Source organism: Narcine bancroftii, chromosome 13 (genome assembly GCF_036971445.1).
Source record: "Narcine bancroftii isolate sNarBan1 chromosome 13, sNarBan1.hap1, whole genome shotgun sequence".
In the NCBI taxonomy this organism is placed as follows: Eukaryota; Metazoa; Chordata; class Chondrichthyes; order Torpediniformes; family Narcinidae; genus Narcine; species Narcine bancroftii.
Window position 1 is genome coordinate 21206156 of NC_091481.1, and position 18773 is coordinate 21224928.

The window sequence follows — 18773 nt, forward strand, 5'->3', positions numbered from 1 at the left end:
CTGTATATGGAATAACCCTTTGTATTTGTTTTGACTAAGCCTCTTCCATTATGAGAAATTAAACAACTATATGATACTGGCAAGAAATACCTGACCTAATGTTCAGAAAGCTTAATGCCCAATGCTTTTTGATTCACTACAAATGTTAACACTTGGTGATATCCTAAAAGGCTGGGGTCCGCGCGGGTGCAAGCGCTGAAGGGCGTGGCGACCGAGAGAAGTGCGCTCGCGCTGTGGAAGGGCCGTCCGGTGCCAGTCGCGTGGGGCTCGCGCTGCCCGGGGGCCGTGCGCAGCCTGCCATGCCCGTCGCGCCGACAGGAAATCACAGGCGCTCACCCATCCGCCGCACCGCTCGACAGGTGGGAGAAGTGACTGGTTGTGCGGGGAACCTTCCAACCGGCTGATGACATCAACAGATTTCTCGTGTTACAATTTCTCGTGTGACAATGGGGAAGGATGTGCAATGAAGGGGGAGGATGGTGGGGGTGACATTACCAAAAAACAGCATCGGCTCTCGCTGCAGGGCGGGCCACCTCTAATACATTTTTTGAAATGATCTTGCGGGCCAAATACAATTATATCGCGGGCCAAATTTTTCCCGCGGGCCAGAGTTTGACATGTGTGGTCTACACAAAGCTCTGGAACACCTGGACAGCAAAGATGCTCACATCAGGATGCTCATTATTGACTACAGTTTGGCATTTAACACCATTATCCCTTCAAAATTGATCAGCAAACACCAAGACCTGGGCATTAATAACCCCATTGGATAATGGGTTTCCTCACCTCGAGACCACAATCAGTGAAGATTGGTAAGAACTTCTCCTCCACAATCTCCATCAGTACTGGAGCACCACAAGGCTGTGTTCTTAGGCCCCTGCTCTATATTCTTTACACCTATGACTATGTAGCTCAGAATGACAAGAGCACCATTGACAAATTTACCAATGATACCATGATAGTGGGTTGTATAAAGGAAGGGGATGAGTCAGCCTACAGATTGAAAACTTGGTTGAATGGTGCACTAACAACAACCTTGCACTCATTGTCACCAAAACTAAGGAGCTAATTTCAGGAAGGGAAAGCCAGAGGGATACAATCCAGTGATTACTGGGGGATCAGAAGTGAAGAAAGTGAGTCACCACATTGGACCCAACACACCAATGGCATCGTGAAGAAGGCACGTCAGCCCCTTTACTTCCTCAGGAGTTTCCTCCATGCTCCAGTTTTTCATCTTAAGAGCCAACTGATGGGAATACCCTGCCACCTGTGATGGAACGAAATGATAGCTGACGCTGCTCTTTGTGCAAGCCTCCTGTTTAGTAATGGCCCGTTTGCTGGAGGCTACTTTGCTCTGTGACCACAGATGAAAAGTTTGGTGAGAAGAATATCAATATCATTTGATAAGCAGAAGGCAAGGGAAACTTTGACAAAATCATTTCAAGATGATTCATCATCCCAGTCTTTCCCTGTTCCTTCTTGCTTTCTTAAACCATTTCTTTCCATCCAAATTTGCAATCTTTTAAACACTTGTCTTTGCTTGCGTGGTGTTTAAACAATGGCTTTTCTTTTTATAAAAACAATATCATGTCGTAGAACAGTTTTTAAGTCCAGATACTGCTCAGTAGTGGGTCTTCTGATTGTTGACCTTGCTACACCCTGACAGATTCAATCGATCGTGTTACAGACCAATCATTTGGAATTATATCCATCTACAGCAAAAGGATGGCAGTTATATTGCCATAACAGTTATACAACCATACATCCATCTCAGTCACAGTAAAGTCAATGTGTGTGTGTGTTACTGTGCTCATTTGTATTATATTGAATAAACAGGGCCTCATGTACTTGGTGAGATCTGGCATCATCTCACTGTTGCCACTTTCTTCTTGCTCTGTACCCAAACCACTTTGTATGGACTTGACAGTGTCATTTTAATTGTCGGCCACCTCTTTTGCTTTTCACGTTCAGATTATTTGAGGAATGATACATGGCATACAATTCACGTGCAATCCTCGATATATATTGCTGATCTCACACGTGCAGAGGTGCAGTGCTGTGGGAGCTCACCGGAGTGCCTCATGGGGCCGCTCCAGCCGCCACCACTCCCTCCCCGCTGAGCGCTATTCTGGACATACAAGGAACCTGCTTCTTCCACGTCCGATCGTCCCCCTTCATCATCCTATCATTCGCTCTCACTTATACGATGCCAAATGCAACACAGTAGCCACCAAGCCCAGGTCTCGCGGGACCTCCTTGTCACCGATTTTGGTGAGCTCCGGCACCTAAAAAAAATTAGTCCTGCGCCCCTGCATATGTGGATCTATGTTCTCAGCTGTAACACTTACCTGGTTTCTTGCTAGTAAACAAAGAAGAAAAGATCAGTTTTACTTAAACCTTTCCACCTATTCATTCATTTGGGGGCTCCTGCAGTTGCTTAAGCTGTATTTTTCATCAATATTGCTTTCGATCTGACAACCAGAAGCTGCTGGGAACACTGCTCAGAGCTCTCCAAACAATCAGTCTGAAAAAACCGAATGCAAAAAAAATGGGAAGTAAAAGGAGCTGGTGATTATGCAGGATCCCCCATCCCTGTCTGCAATCCAGAATATTAAGCAAGCCAATGCATTAACAGATCACCAACAGGGAAAAATACAAACTTTAGGAAATCCTCCTTGCTGTTTCTAAATTTAAACTCTCAAGAGAACCTAACGTTCTCTTTTCTTTGCATAACCTTTTTTTATTGTTTCTATTAAATTCCTTCAGTGGCTTTTAAATACTATAATTAATTTTGCTTCAGTCACCATTTGGGCAATAATTTATTGGCAATGACCAGTACCAGAGGACATCTGGTAAAGGTGAGTGGAGGAAAGCTTAGGGCAAAGATTAGAGGTAGATGTTTTATAAACAAGAGAGTGGTGGGTGCCTGGAAGGCGGATAAAACAGAGATATTTAAAATAATTTTTGGCACATGGATATAAGAAAAATAGAGCATTATGAGCTCTGAAGTCAGGAAGGGTCAGAAGATGCTGGGATCCATTTATAAAGGTTGGCATCATACTGTGGGATGAAGGGCCTGTACAGTGCTGTGTTTAATTTAACTTTTAATTTAAATTAATTTACACGTACAGCATGGTAACAGGATCTTCCAATTCATGAGCATGTGCCGTCCAATTACAACCCATTAACCTACAAGCCCCATATGTTTTGAAGGGTGGGAGGAAACCAGAGCACTTGGAGGAAACCCATGCAGTCATGAGCAGAACATATAAATTCCTTCCAGAGAGCATGGGATTTGAACTCTGGGTGCAGCGGCTGAAACATCATTGCACTAACTGCTATTGCTAACCATGCTTACCGTACTGTTTTATGTTCTATGTATGTCAAGCTCATGAGATAACGGTCAATGGAAATAATCATCTGTGCTTATCTCGTCTATTCTATTCAGTGTTTCAAACACCTCTACGAAATTCCTCCGTCAATCTTTTTGTCCAAAAGCCTTCAGAATCAAACAAAAGGCTGGAAGAACTCAGTGGGTTAGGCCACTCCATGAAGGGCATTCAAATTTTGGACTGAAACCCTCCATCAAAAAATACAAAGAAACGGGCAAGTGCCCAAATAGAAGGGTCAGGGGGAGAGGAGGAACACAGGTTGTCAGCTGATGGGTGGGATGGGGGAAAGAAAAGGGGAGAAAAACAGGAGCTGGGAGGTGACAGTAAGAACAGGCAGAGGGTTGAGGAAGATGCACTCAGATAGGAGTAAGTCAGGGAAGGGGACGGGGAACTTGAGGAAGTGGTGACAGGTAAGTAGAGAGGACAGGGGAGGGCAAAGAGAAGGAAAGGCCCAGAGAGAAAAGAGGGGGAAAATTACAAAAACTTTGATAACTTTGATGTTAATGCCATCTGTTTGGAGACTGCCAAGATTGAATGTAAGGTGCATATGGCCCCCATCCTAGCAGTACAGTTGATGATGGGCAGACACGTTGGTATGGGAATGGGAAGTGAAATGTAAGTAGCTGGCCACTGGGAGAGCCTAGATACTGTGGAGGATGGAGTGAAGGTTCTCAGTGAGATGATTTACCCCAATCTGCAAGGAGGCCACATGGGCAGCACTGGATGCACCGCCCCAACATCCATGATCTCCCGGTGGTCAGAAACAGGATTCCTCCTAAAAATGCATTGGAAAAGTACGCTGTGTCCTGCTTACACCTGTGCAAATCAGACGTGGCATTCATTCAAAATTACTAAAACAGTTTTGGGTGTGCAATGCCATCTTTACCTTGTTAATGCTTATGTTGGTTATGGCTAGAATTAACTCGCACCTCAGATCTGGGTCCACTACAATTCACCAAGACATCAGAGCAGTAACAGATATATCAAGCTACTTCTCATTGACTAAAGCTCAGCTTTCAATACCATTAGATCCTCAGTACTGCTCAACAAGCAAAAAACTTGGGCCTCTGGAACATGCACTGCAACTGGATCCTTGACTTTCTAATCGGAAGACCAGTCAGTACAAATCAGAAATAATGTATCCTCCTCGCTGACATTTAACACAGGTACACCTCAAGGATAGTGCTTAGCCCACTACTCTACTCACTCTACACCCATGACTGTGGAGCTCAGCACAATTCAAATGCCATCTCGAATTTTGCCAATGCCACCAAGGCTGCCGGCAGAATTACAGAATGCAATGAGTGGTGTCACAACAACCCTCAATGTTAGCAAAACGAAGGAACTTATTGTGAACTTCAGGAGAGGGAAATCAGGAGAACACGAGGGTCAGCAGTGGAAAGGTTAAGGATTTCTAATTTCTGGGGATCAACATCTGAGGATCTGTCCTGTAGCCTCCATCTTGATGCAATCATGAACAAGACTTGCCAACGCTCCAGCCGGAGTTGGGACATGGTGGCACGTCTATTGAGGAGTCTAGGAGGACAAAAAAGGGGAAAGGAAGTAGCTGGACCTAAGATCCACCATGCATGTGGCAGCAGAAACAAGGTTCTACAACTTTACGTCATTGGTCGCATTATCACAAAGACATCTCTAAATGTACATTGCAGCACTCACTTTCTCAACTCAAGCATGCACTACCCAACTGTGACAATTAAGATATTAACTCTCCCTTTAGTCTCCCCATTGTAAGGTCATTTGCTCCCTCCCTTCTCCACCTATCACCTCCTGCCTTTGTGATCACACCTCCCTCCGCCCCCCCCCCCCCCCACCACTCTTCTATTCAGATGCCTGCTAACATTTTTCCATACCTTGATAAAGGGTGCCAGCCCAAAATATCAGTCATGAGCTGATGAGTTTCTCCAGCATGGTGTTTTTACTTCAACCACAGAGTCTACAGATATACCTGTTTTACTTTTGCTATTGATACCTCTCTCCTTGGATCTAATGGAGATCCTTCCTACCCCAAAGGCTTTGCAGAGAGGAAGTGAGCTGAATCCTGTGGATACTGGGTGCATAATTGATACAGAAAGTAGGCAAGAACCTTCAACGTCTCCCCTTTCCTTTTGGGATCGAGCACACTGGACAACAAATATTTGGCTTCCTGAACACTTTTGGGTCTATTTTGGGCTGATGATCACATAAAATTATCTTAAAATTTTCCTACTGCATACCTCCTTTCGATATAACCTATTTTAAGTCTACTCCAAGCATTGAGAACTATGAAATGCAACATGTCATTGAAAATTCATTTTCTGCATTCACACTTGGACCTCCTCCCTGTTGATCTTGGTGCAGTCAGGGGCCAACATGGCGAAAGGTTTCACCAGGACATTGCAACCATGGAACAAGTGGAATCAGGGCAACTAGAATCCATCGATGAAGGCCGACTATTGTTGGATAGAATAATGAGAGACATCAGAATCTGAGTTCAATCGAAAATCAGTGGCAAAACAATTTTAGCTCACTTGTGCGATAAAACATACTAAATTCAATAAAAGTTAATTTAACATTTTTCCAACTTCCTATGTGATACAGCAAATCTGATATTTTCTTTGTGTTCAGCTAGAAATTGTCTATCATAATTTTCAGGAAGCAACCAGTGTTATCATGTGGAATGACAAGTCTGCAAGATATTCCTCCAAGGAGTGCCTTGTTCTTCTTTACAATGTGTATAGTTAATATGATCTAATGGCACAATGAATCAAAAGGGATTTGATGTGGGATATGAGAGAATAAGTTGCAGGGGCAACAAGGAAATACGGCTAAAGGAATGACCCCTTAGTACCCATGGCCAAAGGACATTAACTCCACTGTCAATCGTCATAAACTGATGAAGGATGTCCTTGAAAGTGATACCAAGGTGAGCCATCAATGACTTGCTAATTTCTGTCCATTCTAGTTCTGCCAGGTCAACTTGTATCCAGATATCATCACAGACTTAATCCAATCGCAGATAGAATAGCTGAACTCTAGAAGTAAGGTGAAAGTGACCGCCCTGCATGCCAAGACAATACTTCATCAAAAACTACCTTGGACTCAACATTAGCAAAACCAAAGAGCTGATTGTGGACTTCAGAAGGAAATTAGGAGACCATGAACCAGTCCCCACCAGTGGAGAAAGTTAAGAACTTCAAATTCCTGTGTATCAACATCTCCAAAGATCTGTCCTGAAACCTCCATGTTGATGGAATCATGAAGAAGTACACCAATGGCTTTACTTTGTGTGGAGTTGGAGGAGATTTGGTATGCTCGACACCAAGCTAGACAAAGCAGTCGACTGGATTGGCACCTTAAACATTTATCCCCTATAACAACCTCACCTCGTGGGTGAAGTTCAAGGCATGTGGAAAAAGCTGTGCACTTTTTGCCCAGAAAAGAGGACCAAGAACTTAAAGGCTTGGAACTATCGCACAACCCCCTCATCACTGAAGGGTCTCAAGATTCAGGATTCGATTTATTGTCATGTAATTAAAAGCAGCGCATGTTACACAAAATTGCCTTTTGTCTGCAGTGATTCACCAACGGTAGAAATTGTCTAGAGCGCCTCTTACAGTCAGAGAAAGAAAAGCAAAAGAAAGACACCCCGCCCCCCACCCCCCGAGTCACCTTGTGTCCGTGCTTTCACCTTCAGTGTTCCTGCAGCCGTACAGAATCCAGTCCAAACCATTGGCAATCCAAACTCCAGATCCAAATCTCCCACATGATTAAGAACCCTTCAGCACATTTGGCACCCTCTCGCATCCCGGTTCCGTTACCTGGTTATTTCTTCAGCCAGTCTCGAGCAAGCCTCCAGCCTGCATGGGTTCCTCGCCTCAAGTCACCAACAGCCTGCTATCTGTGTGTTCCTCAGCCACCTTACTGGTCTGCCACCGTGGTTCACCATCTCGTGGGTTGTCTCCTCTGCTTCTCCTTTTCAGACAGGTGGTCTCCTAGTTTTCTGGTGCCCTGCAGCAGTCCTATGCTTCCCCAGAGTCTGGAACCCCTCGTAGCTGCGGCCAATCACTGTGGATGCCAAATACCTCCTATGCAACAGTACCTTGATCAGGATGGCCTAAAGGCGGTTCACCATCAGGTTCTCATAAATGGAAAATACATGCAGGTCTTGCCAGTCATACCTGTAATCTGAAAACAGGTACAAGAAAGTCGGAGCACTCTTCACCCAATCCACTGTCAGTTTTCCCTTTGCTTTCAGCACCTGAGTTCACTGCCACAAACCGCAAACTGGAAAATTGCCACAGTGATTTGTGCATAGAAAAGAAAATTCAGATTGAACGAAGATCCAACAGGGTCAAAATTCAACATCTAGGCAACTTTCAGTCAATTCACGATCAAAACAATAATGTGTGATCTTCCAGAGAGAGAAGGTTTAATTGAATTGACTGAAATTTTCAGATATGGATGGTTTCTGGAGCAAAGAAAATCATTGTCCTTCCTCAGTAATTTTTGTGACGTGAGGTATAAGGCACATCATGAAATAAAGGCTTGTGGATATCAAATTAAATTTGATAACACTGTACTCTCAGCATCCTTTCCAGTGTCAACAGAATCAGAAATGACCTGCAAATTCGCAACAGTGTCACGACTCATCTGCTCCTCACTATCTGCTCTGCAGGTTCTCAGCTGCAGCTCATATCAGGTGCTGGAGAAGTTCTGGTCCCATTAACACTAATGAGCAATGAAGCATGAAATAAATAAATACCAACTGAAAATTTTAAAATCCTTTTTAAAAGCCCTAATAAAAAACAAGGGAAACAAATGAGTTAATTAACATTTCATGAGTGTGAAAAGATCTCACAATCACCTCACACAAATATATTTGTGATTATTTTTCAATTAGCTCTTCCATTTCCTTGCATCATAAACTGATTTTAAAGAAACAACTGTACTTTGCCAGAAGTACTATGCAAATATAATAGACATGTTCATACATTTATCTGCTCAATTTCAGTTTTTGTTTCATCAAATGATAATTTAAATCAACAAACGAAAGTAATATTTTAATAAATGATAAATTCAACAGTACTCTCTATAATCATCTAATCTGGAGACAAATCATGACTTGGACAGAGCGCTATTAAGACGGATTTCTTGCTAAATTGGTTTCTTCGTAATCAACATCGGTTCTGTCTGTGCAGAGCCCAGAATCTTGATGGAGGTGTTCCAGTAAAGGACACAATCTGGACTTTTTATTGCAGAAGGCCCTCCACAGCCATGAGGTGCCTTGAATTAGGCACAAAAAACATTCATTTAAATAATTCATTTAAGTTTAAATTTAGACATAGAGCACTGTGACAGGCCCTTTTGGCCCACAAGCCCATGCCACATAAATACACCCAATTTGACTTACATCCCAGAGATGAACTGTGGGAGGAAATTGGAGCATCTAGAGGAAACCACATAGACAGGGAGAACATACAAACACTTTACAGACAGAAAGGGATTCGAACCCCAGTTGCTGGCATTGGGCTAACTGTTATACTAACTATATTTCCCATAAAACAGAAAGTTATCTCAAATGTTCTTTATAAAAGTCCAAGCAAAAAGAAACTAACACTGAGCCTTAGGAAGAATAACTAAAAAAAACTTCTGTGGAATGGTTGAGAAATTTAGGGAGGGAATTCTAGAGCTGAGAACCATTATGGTTGGAGGACCAATAGTTTAGAGAAGAGCAGGCAGAGAAGATTACAAACACAGGAAAGTGCCTAGTCACAGAGGGAAAATGTTAAATGAGATGGTGAGGAGTTGGTAATCAAGGCAGTGAACTCCAAGGTAATGAGAGAATGAAATGAGACATCAGTCCTGAGAATCCTGGGCTGCAAACTGCTGCAATCACGCTTTAAGTAATTGTCAATGGTGGCAGTTAATGGAGAGAGGAAGGGATTAAAAGGAAGTGTAAGGCCAAATGTTCACTGACTGCTTGAGCTCATATCATGCTGTGGTCTTGGTCACAATCTTCTTCAGGGGAAGCTGACTCCTCATTGATCAGCTGAAACTTGACCAGAAACATATATTGCAAAGAATCATACATGTAAATGTGTCTGCTGTTAGTTGCATGAGGGGCAGATCTGGCAGCTTAATATTCTGGGGTTCTGTTGCTTCAGACGTAAAAGAGGGGGAGGGATGAAAGGGGGAGGCGTGGCATTGCAAGTCAGGGAAAATATCTTAGCTGTCCAAAATCAGGCCAGCCAGCAGGGTTTGTCTGCAGAAGCCATACGGATGGAGTTGAGGAATGGGGAATGTGTGACCACACTGATAGGGTTGTACTATAGACTGACCAATAGTCAGAAAGAATTGGAGGTGCAAATCAGTACAGAGTTTCCAGACCGATGTAAGAAGCAGAAAAGTAGTGATAGCAGATTTTAACTTTCTAAATATTGACTGGGACTCCCATACTGTGAAAGGGCTAGATGGCTTGAAATGTGTTCACTAAAGTTTTCTAAATCAATAAACAGAGATATCAATGAGAGAGGATGTAATATTGATCTCCTATTAGGGAATAAGCCAGGTCAGGTATCAGATGTATATGTAGGTGAACATCTTGGGTCCAGTGACCATTTTGTCATTATGGAAAAGGATAAGTCTGGTCCTGATGTTGGGATTGTAAATTGGAGGAAGGTAAATTTTGTGGAAATGAGAAAGGATCTCAGAAGAATGGATTGGGATATGTTGTTTTCTGGCAAGGTTTTGTTAAGTAACTGGATGGCTAAATTTTGAAAGTTCAGAGTTTGCATGTTCCTGACGGGATTAAAGCCAAAGTTGACAGGCAGGGAACCCTGGTTTTCAAATGATACTGACGGTTAAGAAGAAGAGAGATGTGTAGAGCAAGTATAGGCAACAAGGAGCTAATGAGGTACTTGAAGAGTAATGAAAACACAAAAAAATACTCAAGAAGGAAATCGGGAAGGCAAAAAGTTGTTTGGTAGAAGGTAAACCTGAAGGGTTTCTACAAGTATATAAAGAGTAAAAGGATAGGTCCCTTTGAGGATCAGAGTGTTCAACTATGTGAGGAGCCTCACGTGATGGAGGATATCTTAAACAGTTTTTTTGCATCTGTATTTATTCAGGAAACTGGCATTTTGCATAAGGAAGGGAAACAAGTGTCATGGAAAATATGGAGGAGGGGGGACGTGCTTGCCACTTTTCAGCGAATAAAGGTAGATAAGTCCCTTGGGCCGGATATGATATTCCCTCGGACCTTGAGGAAGATGAGTATAGAAATTGCAGGAGCCCTGGCAGATATATTCAAAATGTCCTTAGCCACGAGTGAGGCACCAGAGGATTGGAGGGTAGCTCATGTTGTCCCGTTGTCTAAAAAAAGGCACCAGAAATAAACCAGGTAGTTATAGGCTGGTGCGCTTGACATCAGTTGTGGGTGAATTATTAGAAGAAGTTCTGAGAGATAGGATATATAGGCATTTGGACAGTCAGCATGACTTTGTGTGTGGTAGGTCATGTTTAACAAATCTTGTTGAGTTTTTTGAGGAGGTCACCAAGAAGGTAGATGAAATAAAGGATGTGGATGTTGTCTACATGGACTTTAGTAAAGCCTTTGACAAGGTCCCACATGTGAAGTTAGTTCAGAAAGTTAAGACCATGGAGAGGCTGTAAACTGGATTTGAAATTGGCAGCGTGGGAGTAAACAGAGAATGGTAGTGGATGGTTTCTTCCCCGACTGGAGGCCTGTGACTAGTAGTGCGCCTCAGGGATCTGTGCTGGGACCATTGTTGATTGTTGTCTTATCAGTGATCTGGATAATAATGTGGTAAATTGAATCAGCAAGTTTGCTGCTGACCCAATGATACAAGACTTTGTGGACAGCAAGGAAGATTTTCAAAGCTTGCAGAGGGATCTGGACCAATTGGAAGAATGGAGTTTAATGCAGACAAGTGTGAGGTGATGCAGTTTGGAAGGGCAAACCAAAGTAGGACATACACAGTAAATGGTAGGGTGCTGAGGAGTGCAAAGGAACAAAGGGATATGAGAATACAGATACACTGTTCCTTGAAGGTGATGTTTCAGGTGGACAGGGTTGTAAAGAAAGCTTTTGGTATCATGGCCTTCATAAATCAAAGTATTGAGATGTTATGTTGAAGTTGTTTAAGACATTGCTGTGGCCAAATTTGGAATATTGTGTGCAGTTCTGGTCACCAAACTACAGGAAGGATATCAATAAGATTGAAAGAGTGTGGACTTTATTTCTTGGAGCAAAGAAGAATGAGGGGAAATTTAATGGAGGTTTACAAGTTTATGAGAGATAGAGACAGAATGGATGCGAGTTGACTTTTTCTACTAGATTGGGGAGGTAAATACAAAAGGTCATAGTTTTAAGCAGAAAGGTGAAAGGATTAGGGGAAACATAAGGGGCAAGTTCTTCACTCAGAGTGTGGTGGGAATGTGGAATGAGCTGCCATCTGATGTGGTGAATACAGGACAGACACGTGGATGGGAGAGATCCGGAGGGTTATGGAATGGGAGCAGGTCAGTGGGACTAGTGGAATGATGGTCAGCACAGACTAGAAGGGCCAAATAGCTTGTTTTCTCTGCTGTAGCATTCTATGGTTCCATGACTGTCATTAATATCATATTCACTCCCACATTTATTGTCTTCTGTGGAGTATTTGAGTAATGAGCTCTTTATGCCCTGTGCAATACACTTAGCTAAGAGTTTAACTGGCATTGAGGACGGGATAGAAATAAAATCACAGTCATTAGGATTAAAGCTCATCAGGGAGATTGAGTAATTATAATGGTTTGGGCGAATATGAGAAGTTGAAATTAATTTTAGCAACTCTGACTTTATTTTTCCCCACTTTCCTGGTCCAAATGAAGGGTCCCAGACTTGAAATGTTATCTATTTCTCTTTCCAGAGATGCTGCCTAACCTGCTCACTGTTTTGAGCATTTTATGTTCCCATATAAATGAAAGTGGATGTGAAGATCAGTTGGGCATGGACAAGAGTAAACATTTCAAAACTGTTAAAGCAGAAAATAGTCCCCTCGTGCCAAAAAGATTCTGACACAGAATAAAGAAAATTTGAACCAAATGCCATGTCAAATTTGCCCTTATAAAGAAGCTGCCATTAAATCATTAAAATACTTTGTATTCTCTGGAAGAAAAATGGGGAATGGTTTTCAGTTCAAAATTGTGGGAGTAAGATTGCCACAAAAAGCCCTGGTTCCAAAACAGGTGTACGGATGCATATTGAGTAGCTGAAATGTTTGGGGCACTCATATGAGAATGCAAAGACTTTTCATTATTGATGCTGGCTGCTGTCCCCCAATAAGGGTTCCATAAAATAGGAACACATGGAAGTGAATCCCAAGGAATTACAAATTCATGAAAATGGAAAATCCCCACACAGAACAATTGGCTATGGTAAGTATTAATTCTGTGGACAGTGGAGTTATCCATGGGTTTGGCATAAGCCCCCTTTACACAGAGCCTTCAAGACAGGCCATCTCTGGATTTTATATGCTTCACCTTCCTGTGTGAGAGCAGAAAAGATGGATCCACGTGTCCAATTCCCTTTGGGTTTCCTCACCCAAGGCATCCTACTGTCAGAGGTGGAGCGAAGTCGCACCGCCTCCTGCTTAAACGGACGAGCGCCGAAATCGGCTCAGAAGGGGGATGGCCGATGATATCCTCAGCCTTACTATGCGGCCTACGCCACTCGGCGCTGGGGCCAGAGCTCAGCACTTAACTGGGATATCCCATGACCTGCCTGAAGGGGAGCGGAACGTGACCTCCTCACAAATGACTGCAACTCGTTAACCTTTGCTTTGAGCGAAGGAAACAGAATGTCTCCCCCCTCTGGGAGGGAGCTGCTTCCGGCCGAGCCAGCGTTAAACCCTGGGCAGCTTCTTGGCTTCAGTTCGAGAGACAACGTGCCCAGCCTTAGTTCAGAGTATAAAAAGGGCCTAAGTTTCTCCAGCACTTTTGTGTATTGTTCATGCTTGAAATAGTGCTCCAATTTGCTTGAACAAGTCAAGAAATTCGGTGTTTTGTGGCAGCATCAAAGAGCAAACATTCATATTACAACATTACTAGAATGTTTTTTTAAAATCACAATAGTAGTGTATGAAAAGTAAGGCAGTTCATTGATTATTCAGGAATCTGAAGGCAGCGGGGAAGAAGCTGTCCTTGTGCCGCTCGCTGAGTGCTCCTGTACCTTTTACCTTATGGTAGCAGAGTGAAGAGGGCATGGTCTGGGTGGTGGGTCTTTGAGGACAGAGGCTGCTTTTTTAAGACACTGCCTCGTGTAGATGCCCTCAATGGAGTGAAGTGTGGTGTCACCGGCCGAATTAACAACCCACTGGATTTTATTCTTGTCCTGAGAGTCGGCACCTCCATCCCAGGCAGTGATGCAAACAGCCAGAATGCCTGTTATGCCTTGTCTATGTTAAAAGTCAATCAACATTTTATGCCTGAGCCTTATTCCATGCATGGGTATTGTTTCTGCATATTCATGGTGATTCTCTTGTGCAAAAAGACATCAAGCAACTATTTGGAATTCGTCATAGTATACTTAACAGAACCAGAATTATAAATAAAAGAACTACAAAAGAAATTGAAGGAATATGGAGAAGTATCAGGGTACAAGATCAATGCAAATAAAAGTGAAGCAATGCCAATGAATAATGCGGATTTCACAAAGTTTAAGAAAGAATCACCATTTAAATGGCAAACCCAAGCAATCTGATACCTAGGTATTCAACTAGATAATAATCTAGGCCATCTATACAAATTAAATTATCAACCATTAATGAAGAAATTACAAGATGACTTAGAACATTGGAAAGATTTACCACTAACACTGATAAGAAGGGTAAATTGCATTAAAATGAATATCTTCCCAAAGATACAATACCTCTTCCGATCGTTACCAATTCACCTAACAGAGAAATTCTTCAAGGAGCTAAAGAAAATAATCAGGAAATTCTTATGGAAAGGGGGGAAACCGAGGATAGCACTAGATAAGTTAACAGAATGGTACAAACAAGGGGGCTTACAGCTACCAAACTTTAAGAATTATTATAGAGCAGCACAATTAAGATACCTATCAGATTTTTATCAAACAAGGGAAAAACCAGATTGGACCAGATTAGAGCTAGATAAAATAGGGGAGAAGGTACCAGAACATATACTATATAAGTGGGATAAAAAGCTGGTGCAACATAGGAATTCACCAGTACTGCACCATCTGCTCAACATTTGGAAGAAGATTCACGTAGAAATGAAAAAAACAAATTATCAACTACCAAAATTAATATTGACGCAAAATCAACTAATCCCTTTCACAATAGATAACCTTTCCTTTAGTGAATGGGAGAGAAGAGGGATCAAAAGAATAGAAAATTGTTTTTCGGGAGGTAAATTATTATCTTTTGAACAAATGAAGGACAAATATGGCATAACTCATGGTACAATGTTTGCATACCACCAACTGAAAACCTACTTGAAGGACAAATTGGGAAGCAGACTGAGGTTACCAGAAGGAAGCAGTTTTGAATATGTGATTACAGCCATAATGATAATTAAAAGATTTATAACAAACATGTACATCAAACTGCAAGAGAAAGAGAACGATGAAATAAGCTATAAACCCAAACAAAAGTGGGAACAAGATCTAAACATAAAGATAAAGAATGAAACATGGGAAAAGCTATGCTCCGGAGCTATGAGAAATACAATAAACACGAGGTTACGCATGATACAATATAACAATATAGTTACACAGGCTATACACTACGCCCCAAAAGTTAAATAAATGGGACCCAACAGTATCAAATAGATGTTTTCGCTGTAAGAAGGAAATGTGAACAACAGTACATACAATTTGGGCATGTGAGAAAGTGGAAAAGTTTTGGGAAGATCTAAATCAGGTATTAAATAAAATCACAAAAAGCAACATACCAAAAAATCCAGAGATCTTTCTTCTAAGTAATAAAAGAAGTAAAGAACTTGGACTCGATTTGGATGGAGCACAAAAAAGATTTATTATGATAGCCTTAGCTATAGCAAAAAAATGTATAGTGTCAACCTGGAAATCAGAAGAGAGCCTGAGAGTACAGAAATGGTACATAGAAATGAATAAATGTATTCCACTGGAAAAAAATAACATATCATTTAAGAAATATCACAGTATTCGAACAAATTTGGGAACCGTACATGGAACACAACAGAGAAGTCCTACCGCGGACCTCCACCATCTAAAATGACAGAATGAGAAGACGAAATGAACTGACCCAGTATGTAAAAGTAGATGACACAATTTTCTTGTTTATTTTCATTGTGTGATGACATTGTTTAATGGGTTTAATGTATCGTATATGTTGAACGTTTAGTGGGTGGGGAGGGGGGGTGAAGGAGGGAGGGAAGGGAGGGGGGAAAAGGGGAGAAAACGACACTATGTATATTCAAGAGGGAAATACGAAATGTTTATGTGTATTTTGGTCAATATGGTTTATAGTGTGAAAAATATTTTTTTTTAAAAAAAGCAACTCTTTGGAATTACTTAACAGCCATTTGAATTGGATTAAGGTAAAATGCAGATTCATGCATCACTGCAGACTGTACAATAGATCTTAATTCCTTTTTCTGCCCAATATATTGTGTTGATGAGGAAGTTTGCGGTTTGCATCTTTTTAGTTTGAATAATTTATAAAGGGCAAAGGATTTCGGTCTCACTCCACCTTTGCTGATCTGCTAGCACCAAACAAATGATGACATTGAAAGGTCAGTGCACATGGCGAAGAAACCACCGAAACCATTAAAAAAACCCATCAGGGAAGGTTAAACGAGCATCACCATGCAATATTCATTCAACGCTTCTTTTCACAACGTCATAAGACATAGGTGCAGACATAGACTGTTCAGCCCATTGAATCTGGCCCGCTACTTAATCCTGAGTTGATCCATTTTCCCACTCAATCCCACTGCCCGGCCTTCTCCCCGAAATGTTTGTTGTTTTGGCTAATCAAGAACATATTAATCTTGGTCTTAAATTCACCACGTCTTCATGCTACCTGTGGCAACAACTTCCACAGATTCAGTACCCTCCAGCTGAAGAAATTCCAATCCACCTCTGTTTAAGTGGACACCTTCAACCCTGAAGATGTGCTCTCTCGTTCTGGACTCTCCAACCATGGGAAACAAGCTTTCTACTTCTACTCTGTCCTTGTCTTTCAACATTTGAAATGTTTCATTGAGACCCTCCCTCATTCTCCTATTTCAATGAGTACAGGCCAAAAGCTGTCAAACTCTCCTCATATGACAACCTTTTCATTCCCAGAATCATCCTCGTGAACCTCCTTTGAACCCTCTCCAACTTCAGCACATCTTTCCTTAAATGACAAGCCCACACTTGCTCACAATCCTCCAAGTGAGGTCTCACCAGTACCCCATAAAGCCTCAACATCACATCATACCCCATGACCAGACTTCTTCTTCCTGTGGAAACAATTTTGCACAGAAGATTCAGGAAGAGACAAATGTGGAAAATCAGGCAACAGATGAAGATGCACACTGCAAGAGGAAAGCGCTCAGCTTGTATGAATACGTTTCTCTGCGAAGGTTTCCAGGCCACCCAGAAATGAGAGGTCAGAGAGACGCCAAAAGTATATGGTTGCAACCATTTCCTCGCTCAACTTGGCAGGAGATTTCGGGAGTTTCACACCAACCCCTAGGTCACAGTGCAAGGCACCCGGAAGCAAAGTGCTGACGATAATGAGATTGGCTCAAAATGACCATGAAGAGGGTCATGACGCCGGAACACTATTGAATTCAGCAGGGGTGTAAAGAGCAGAAATTTTGATGTGGTCTCCTGGATTTTATCAAATACTCCCAAAAAAAGTAGGATGTTTGTAAGTTAATTGGTGGATTTTAGCAGCAAGGGTTTGTGGTTGTACATCTAAATTTAGAAAAATATATAATTTTACAAATCCCCATGGCAGTCTACTCAGAAACGTAAAACCCCATTTAATCTGTTTAAGCTGAATGAGAAATATCACCAACTTTCGGCAAAATTAGTGTTGGGTTACTTGCTTTTCATGATACATTTCACTGGCTGAGACTTAAAAATAGGAATAAACATCAAGGTATTTTCAGGTGTTACTAAAATTGGCAGTTTTCCGGATATCAAAGACGTCAGTCTGAAACTGCATACATATTATTGGAATGGGCACGACAGGGAATTTAGTGGAACACGAAAAGTCTGCAGATGCTGAGATTGTTGTTAAAAACACAAATACTGGAGGAACTCAGCAGGTCCGTAAGAGGTTAAAAAAATATATATTACCGATCTTTCAGGCCTGAGTCCTTCTTCAAGGTACGAGTAAATAGCAGCCAGGTGCCCGAATTAAAAGGCTAAGGGGAAGGGAAGAACTACCTACAAATTGGAGGAACTGTCTGAGCACCCTCCAACTGGAAGGCATTAACCAGTTTCCCTTTCCATTCCATCCAGCCTTTCTGCCCATCTATCCCTCTGTCTCCTTTCCCCAAGCTCTGCATTCACAGAGCCAAACAGCCCCTCCCCAATGAATTTAACCTTTCTTCTCCCCAATCCTCCTCTCCATATCCAACCACCACCTTTTGTCTCATGGTCTGTACTTTCCCCCAACCCCCACCCTAATTGAGGCACCTGCCTGCATTTAACTTGTACCTTAAAGAAGGGCTCAGGCCCAATTACATTTTTTTTTACCTCTTATGGATGCTGTGAGACCTGCTGAGTTCCTCGAGCATTTCTGCGTTTATACTATGTCAGGAAATTCAATCAAGTGGAATCAGAGACAATACTTGGAGAGAATTAACGAGGCAAAGAAATTCCCAATAAATGATAATATTACAGTAGGTTTTAGGGGAGAGAGGTAACTTGGAGTCAATGGCCACAGGGTGTTAAAAATAGAAGAACAGTTGTCATGTTTGATAATCACCTTTACAGCCCAGGCTCAGAATACAATAAGAATGTGGTCAATTATATAAACCCATTAAACCCCAACGCGAGTACTTGAAATCAAGTAATCTACAAGGCTGTAGTCTGAGGGCCAAGAAATTGGACGAGCCTAAATAAATTCTTTGTTTGGCTGGTGTGAATATTATGACTTTACTCTGTGTTGTATTTTTATCAGAATATGAAATTATACAGATAAATGTCACAACAGCCCTCAGTAAACCTCGCATGGGTCAAAATGACTGTTTTGCCCATTGTTTCCATGTTAACGATCAGAATATAAATAGCCAGGTGATTCCCAGGTGCCTTATCTAAATGTAAAAAGCACAAGTAGCAGAAACAAGGACAGAATGAGGGCATGAACCAAAGCA

At 41.9% G+C, this 18773-nt stretch overlaps 1 protein-coding gene across 4 annotated transcripts in view; it reads right to left on the reverse strand.

Moving 5' to 3' along the window:
• Window positions 1-18773, reverse strand: part of tafa5a (TAFA chemokine like family member 5a) — a 433494-nt gene that overhangs the window by 125766 nt on the left and 288955 nt on the right. The window lies entirely within an intron of this gene.